Here is a 7,984-nt window from a genome sequence, read left to right as displayed (position 1 = left end):
TATCTTTACAAGCAAAACCCAAGACATCACATTCAATATCTAATCCATAAAATGATTCTTGATTGTTGAGAAACGCAAACAGAAAAATCAGATAATAAAGTTTGTTAGTTTAAGAGCAGTTAGCAGAATGATTCAAACCCAAACAATAAAATCCGCCTGAAAACTACAGACTGAGATTCGGGGGAGGAAAAAAAATAAATATATTTAGCTTTCAATAAGTCTTCATGAAGCATTTATAGCCTCAAATTTTCAGTCACATTCAATTTGTTCCACGTCATTTAACATTCTCTCTCACAATATTCAGGAATCTAAAAACAACTTAACGGTGAAATATGCAGATAGACTTTGTGTGATACACATTGTAACTGCACGGTGATCTAAAAACCATTGCACGCAGCTGCTTCAGGAAAGGCTAATGTAAGGTGGGGATCATAATTCCTGCTGACACCATTACCTAATTGGATTCACAAAACAATATGTCCAAAATATTTCTTTCTGTATTCAGTTTTAACAATTCCGCCTCTGCATTGGGGACGGTAAGAGTTTTGTGTCAGGCAGCGCCCTCTGCTGGTGGTGTGAGGAAAGACTGCCCTTGATCTCAAGGTCACCTTCCTCATGTATAGACAATGGTCTTTAATACTGTGTGTAGATCAGCCTTTCTCAACCTTTTAACCCTAGAGCAGGGGTAGGCAAACTCCAGCCCTCCAGCTGGGGTGAAACAACAAATCCCATCATGCATCTGCCATTGGAAGTGATGTCTGTGGCTGTCAGAGCCTTGCAATGCCTAATGGGATTTGCAGTTGCACCACAGCTAGAGGGCCAGAGTTCACCTACCTCTGGTCTAGAGGAACCCTTGAAATAGTTGTTAGGTCTCAGGGGACCCCTGCTAAATCAAATTCATTGGGGAGCTGTGAGAAAAATGTTACTAAGGCCCCTTTCACACTGTCCGATCCTGACTTGTGCCCATTTACTTCAGATTACCCCCGATCTGACACAATCAGGTCCAGTGAATCAGAACACTGTTCTGTTTGTTTTTCCGAACCTGGATGGAGCCGAGGGCAACTGCAAGTACATAGGGACCTGTCTGTTTAGGTTCGGCTACCCATTGACTTACATTAAGCATCCAATTGGGTCCGCATAAAAAACTGATGGGCGGACCTGATTGGACTGCCCATCTGAAAGGGGTTTTACATTGGTGGTCAGTGGAAAGAATGCCCCCTGTACAGTGGTGGTCTGAATGCCATCCTTTTAGAGAGCTAAAAAAAATAATTAGCGTCATACCACTGACTCTGCCAAGCGGCGTTGACCCCAAGACTATGAAGGCACCATCAAATGGGAGGTTAATCAACCACAGCTCAAGGAACCCCTCGGCAACCTCTGTAGGAACCCCAATTTGAGAATGGCTGCCCTAGAGTCCAATACTCATATGCTGTAGCGAATCCAGAATCAATGATGAGAGGGTCAATCTCACTGCAGGGGCAGGACTTGCCACCGATGGTGGTAGAGAGGGGGCATTTAAAGGAAAACTGTCATGAATGATAAACTCCGCCTGCTATTGCTGACTGCATTCTGAAAATGTTGGGAATAAGTTTCCTGTTATGGTGATCCTCAAGCTTCCATGCTTTCTAATTCACTAACTGGGAACAGGGACATAAAGAACTGGCTTAAGTGTTCTTTTTATAGATGGTGACTCATGAAGTATGGAGGCCACTGCATTTTGATTACAAATTTGATTTTAGGTTCTCCTCCTAGAACCTATGTGTACTATAGATAGTTCGCATCAGTGCCTTAACTGAAAAAATATGAGATAAAACCAGTTACAGGATAAGCCACCTAGAGAGGATATTATATCTGCAATAAGATGGCGCAAGAGAAGCCTGCTCATGTATAAAATAAGAGAATTTATATCTAGAATCAGATTTTTTTTAAATATTAGGACATTTTTAACATTATGCAGTTATCAGAATGCCCTTTAATACAGGGAGTAACAATGTTGTTTCAAAGCTTTAAAGACATCAGCATGACAGCCAGGGGATTAGCATTGTCAAGAGCAAAAGCCAGCAATGGCAGCATATGTAATTCTTGCATGATGGGTGTACTTTTATTGTAAGGAGCAGGTTAAGTTTTCAGGTCAGAGGGAGAGGAAGTGCCAGATAAAGCGGACCTTACAGTAAAAATGCACAGGGTCTGCTTACATACATCAGGTCTCCTCGCCCATCGCACATTATTTATGTATGTTTTTTTCTTACTGTAAAGCTGCTATGGGACAGCAGAGGGGACCTGTTGTATTAGAGGTAAGCGCTGACTGCCGATGTAGCTAGCTGCAAAACATGGAAGGAGGAAAGCCATTCACCAGGAAAGCTGTGTCCCGTGAGTTGGCTTTTTATGTTGAAATGGACGCAAAACTTGAAATAAATAAATAAATGAAAAATTGTTTTGTGGTTGAATTCTGCCTGCCTATTCATCCTCATGTCTGAGGGCAACAACCGGCCAGCAGGAAGCTGATGGGACTAGTGTCTCATCACTTTTAATGTGTAACTATATGCAATTAACTATATAGTCACCCTCAGTTCTTTCCATCAAAAATCAGATAACACCAGTAAATCTACTTTGGATAGAAAGGAATCCATTCCCTCGAGGTAGTTAATTAAACCGTTTATCAGAACATTAATGCTCTACCCAATTATTCTTACTTTATCTTGCTTCTCAGACCGACTTAATTTTTATGTATGCAATTTACAAATGATATAGAGAGACATAAATTGTGCTACGACCGTGGCGTAATTAAATTCACTCTGGCTGGGTGACCTGATATTTACCTGCATGCAACAGATGCAGTATTTTATCACCAAATGTTTTATTACATCCCCGCTTGCTTGGGAAATTTAATAATTACATTGAAAAGGACATTGAATATCTTAATTAAGAAATAATGGTCCGGCAGGTCCAGCATGCTACGCCCCACAGCCTCTCCATGCTACACACACTTAAGGTAAATGTGTCACAAATTTTAGCAATTCAATCTGAGCTTACAACAATGAAATATGACAGAGACGCACTAGAGGTTACGAGAGGCTAGGCAGCTGAAGTAATCTAGTTTTGGGTTTTTTCGGTCAAGCTTCATACTGCCTCTCCAATATCTCCCTATAGGTCAGTGGTGGCGAACCTTGGCACTCCAGCTGTGCCAAAACTACAAATCCCAACATGCATCTGCACCTGGGAGTTATGTCTGTGGCTGTCAGAGCCTTGCAATGCCTCATGGGACTTGTAGTTCCAAAACTGCTGGAGTGCCAAGGTTTGCCATCACTGCTATAGGTCATTGATAGTGATGGGTGACCTCAATGTGTAATGGAGATGATGGAGGGAATGGGGCCAAGTTTTTTTTTTTCTTACAAGGAATATCAAGGTTTACATATAGCTTCAGCCACCTATTTCCCTAAACCTTTTGGTCATTGTGAATTTTTCCATCGTATGCACAGTTTGAATTGCATAGTTTTGTGACAGGTTCACTTTCATGATATACTGATACTACTTTGGTAAATTGACTTCTCATAGGTGAGTGTAGCTAAAAGCACTTTAGACATTACCTCTACTCTTTGAACTCTTGTCTTATGGAACAAAACTGTATTTAAAGGGAGCTACTTTTAAAAAAAAAATGAAATAACTTTACTCTCAAAAATGTAAAGAAAGAACATTTAAAATAAGACGACACAGAGGTTGTTTTGAAGTTACAAGCAGATTTGAAGCTACTACAGTCTTTGTCACTGCAGAAGAGGAGGGTCGTCTTTCAGGTGTCCACATCGCTGTCTGGGTGATGGACACTTCCTACTAGCTGCCCAGCTGTGCGGTTCTCTTAGGATCCAGAAGACTGGACAGCGTGGTGTCCAAAAAGTTGGCCTTTCGGCATAGGTACATGCTGGTATTTTTTTTCCACCTATGGAACAGATACAACAACACACTCTTATGGCTTGTTCACACCATGTCTGTTTGAGCTGCGTTTTTCTGCACACAACCGCATAATTGATTTCTGTGTGCTCTGTTCACACCAAATATGTGCGGTGTGCAGAAAAACGCAGCTAAACATACGTAGGGTCTCTATGGTATATTTAACAGAACTCAAGGCAGCAAAGAGAAGTTCATTTCTAAGGTTTGAAGGCTGTGACACACTACACGCAAAGCAGTGGCACGCCGCCTTCGCGTGCAGTGCGTCATCGTCATGTAATTTTCTCTCTGGCACGCCAGCACGCATAGCTGAGCGTGCCGAGATGAAAAAAAATGTCATCTTCAGCCGATCGGCTCGCGCGTAAAAACATGTGCGTCATGATGCGAAGTCCATCCGGTTGTTACGCACGAGCCGATTGGCTGAAGATGCAGTCATTCATCTGACTGCATGCAGTGTGTCACGGGATTGACTTTGAAATCTCCAGATGGCAAATTGGGTCTTGAGCCACAAAATAGTAAAGGATGGACTAGACTAACCAGGTTTTCCTCCACATGGCTGAGAAAAGTGGCCAATGAAGTTCCCTCTAGGGGAACCAAAACTTGGGCTTGAGCTGTGTCTAGTTAGGACAAGCACCAGATACTAGAAGAGAGTCAGGTTAAGCGCTGTTTTTTTAAAGGCGTAGAACCTTTTTTAGTCCTGTACGGCCCACCTTGTTAGTCAGAACCTTTGCTGATGGTTCCCTCAACAGGTCATCCAGGTAAGCCACAATAGGAACATTCTGGAAATGTAGCAATGCTAACACAAGGGGCTATTACATAGGCGACCCTTCAGGGTATGCAAGACAGGCCATATGGCAGCGCCACAACTAGAATCCTAGGGCCCATAGGAAAACAAAGTAAGCATAGATGTGCTGGATGTATGCATTTTTGATATCCAAAGAGGCTAGAAAGTCTCCCTGTGGGCCGAGCTGGGGTACAAGGATCTATACTATGCAGCTTGTCACCCAGCTCATCCATTGATTGAATGTCTTGCAGAGAAAAAATTAAAAGTAAAAGAATTCATGAAAGGGAAGTAAGATTCCCAGCAGGGAGCTTAGGTCTTCACTCTTTGAGCTGTCTCTAGCACATGGCAGGTTTGGCGACTGCCAAGGGCTGCACTTTTTTTTATTGTGCCTAGTGTCCTACCCCTGAAGGTGGTGCTATAAACCTAATAGTTATGGATTCAAGATCCCAGCTGTGTCCATCAATGAACATTCGTAGATGGATGTCACCAGCACACCAAAAATATTGCAATCCAAAGTGCTTGTTTATTCAAAACGTCCTGTCATCAGAACTAGGGCTTTCGAGGCCACGCAGGGTCCCCTTCATCGGGCTTAACAATGTCATTGCTGAGCTTGTTTAAGGGGACCCTGCGCGGCCCTGAAAGCGCTAGTTCTGATGACGTAACGGTTTGAATAAACAAGCACTTTGGATTGCAATATTCTTGTTTCCCCGAGAATAAGACACTGTCTTATATTTTTTTTTGGCTCAAAAAAACACTAGGTCTTATTTTCAGGGTAGGTCTTATTTTTTTTATGTACAACAATCCAAAGTTAACGCAAATCCAAATTAAATCATTCAAAAGTTAAGAATAGGGTGATCAGGGGTGCCGTACCTTTCCAAGAGCAATTTGGTAACCAATCGCTGGCCAGAATGAGCGAAACGAGTGACAGTGACAGGAGCCAGCTCTATAGAGGAGGCATCGGCTTATGCGGATCTGCTCCCTTCGCTTCCTGTAGCGCTGACGTGACTTCATTGGCACCGCTGATTCTCTCCCGCGGCTCTTCAAGTTCCTCCTTATGCCACAACCGACCCTGGGAATGGTCACAATTAGGTCTTATATTCGGGGTAGGTCTTATATTTTAGCAATTCCCAGAAATAGTACTAGGTCTTATTTTCGGGGTAGGTCTTATTTTCGGGGGAAACAGGGTATTGGTGTGCTGGTGACATCCATCTACGGATATCATCTGGTGGTGCCATCCGCGGTCATTACAAGCACCCCCGTGTTGAATTGAGGCTTCCGGTAAGGAGTGCAGCAAGTCAACTTTTCGTTTGCATCAATGAACATTTTCTCAATTCCATATTTATGTCTTCGCTATGGGTTAATTTCTCCTTAAGTTATGAACTCATTTTTCATTAACAATTATGTAAAATATATCACAAAAACAATTTATACTATATCAAAATCATATCAATATTTGTTATTCTTTATTTACAAAAAGACAGGAGAATAGAGACATACACTGGTACATGAAAGTGTAATAATGGCGTGACTCAACATAGAAATAATTGTATGCAATTTAACCAGTAAAAGTAGTGGCACAAATATTTAGCATTCTTCCAAGAGCAACCCCGTTGAGAGAACCAGTTTCATGTAAACCGTCAAGTGGTAGAAAGTGTGACTATTCCTCCTATCCGATTTTTACCAAAAATGAAGCAACAGAAAACTAAGATGGAACGCAGAGAAAGTAAGTCCTTCGGAGAAGTGGACAGAAAAGAAGAGGGGAATAAGGAAGGAGTAGGTCTGCTCCAGAGAGGCGAAGGAAAAGTGGATGAAGGAAAAAAAGATAGAGAGCTACAAAATGTTAGAGGGGGGAGAGGACAGAAGGGAAGAAAAATAAATGGGCTTCGTCCAGGGGAGGGAACAAAAAACCAACATTGGAGGAATAAGCGCTGCAAAACAAATAGGGACACGAGGTGAATGAATGCGACGGGATAGAGTGGGAGAGAAGGTTCACAATGGCCCGTGGTGTGCGACAATGTTGCTTCCAGGATGTGGATGATTGATCCGATGGTTGGTCCGATTCAACCAAGAAGACAAAGATGGAATATATGGATGAGGTTTACAATTAAGTCGGACATCCCGGTCCGCATGCCTTAGAAGCCGCTCACTCAAATTAGCACGCCCAGCATTACTAACCCCCCAAGCGAGCGCTGTATTTGTGGACTTTGTTCCTTAAAAACTTTCTGTCCAGGGGAGGGAGCAGCCAACCTAATCAGGTATCCGAATACACGTAACCCATGGATCATCCAAGTGGATGGATCATGACCCGGCTAAAGATTGGAAAAAAGAAGATAATGTCTTTTTTTTTTTTTAGCACTAACATGCTAGCACATTCTGTGAGGTAAATTCTGAGTAACTCAACAAATCAAAAAAACTTTATTTTTTTTAAATAAAAAAATTTATTAAAATACTGACATGTTAACAGGCAGAACTGCTTATCTGTATACAGAAAAGAAAAACCTCTGTATCATTATGAACAATTTATTCCGCAATATACAATAAAAACATTCTTAATCTTTCATAAAGATTTTATGTACAGACTTTTTTTAGATGAAAAAAAACAAACAAGTTTAAAGTTCACAATTAAAGCTAAACTATTGACTGCCGTTATTAATTATACATACTTTGTTAAGGAGGCCATACAAGAAAAATGTTTATTTATATAATGTGGGAATTTTGGCAATTTTATATGATAGCTGTGTAGGCTATATGCCACAAATTAGAGGTAAATATCAGGAAAAAAAACATATTATAAAGTTAATTGGCCAGGTTGGAACATTTCGACCAAAACTTTATCTTCCACCTAAAGTGAGTGGTACTTGTCAAAGGTGGGGCTCGTGCTTTTTTTGGCCCACATTTAAAAGGGTGGAAGACGTTATTCCAACAATAGGTAGTTAAATGATAGAACTATATGGTTTTCATCTATACATATTTGAAATGGATACAAAGTTAGTCTATATATGAAGCTCCAAGGCAGGCAATCTTCCAAATTATATGAAAACCCCTCTTGGAGCCACTGGACAAACGTTGTTGTATCTGGTTTTGATAATATAATAAAGTCCCTTGTTAATGTGTTTTGGCCACACCTAATGTAGATATCATTAAAGTGACATTAAGGGCAAAAGTCCCCCCCCCCCCCCCCCCCCCCGCACGAACGAGTCCTTTTTTTCGCGGCTAATGTAAGGACTTACCTTAAATGATGCCTCTTAATCCGATCTT

The sequence above is a fragment of the Nanorana parkeri genome, unplaced genomic scaffold (genome assembly GCF_000935625.1).
Source record: "Nanorana parkeri isolate BGI_ZX_2015 unplaced genomic scaffold, ASM93562v1 scaffold30, whole genome shotgun sequence".
Classification (NCBI taxonomy): domain Eukaryota; kingdom Metazoa; phylum Chordata; class Amphibia; order Anura; family Dicroglossidae; genus Nanorana; species Nanorana parkeri.
Note: the sequence above shows the minus strand (reverse complement) of the source record.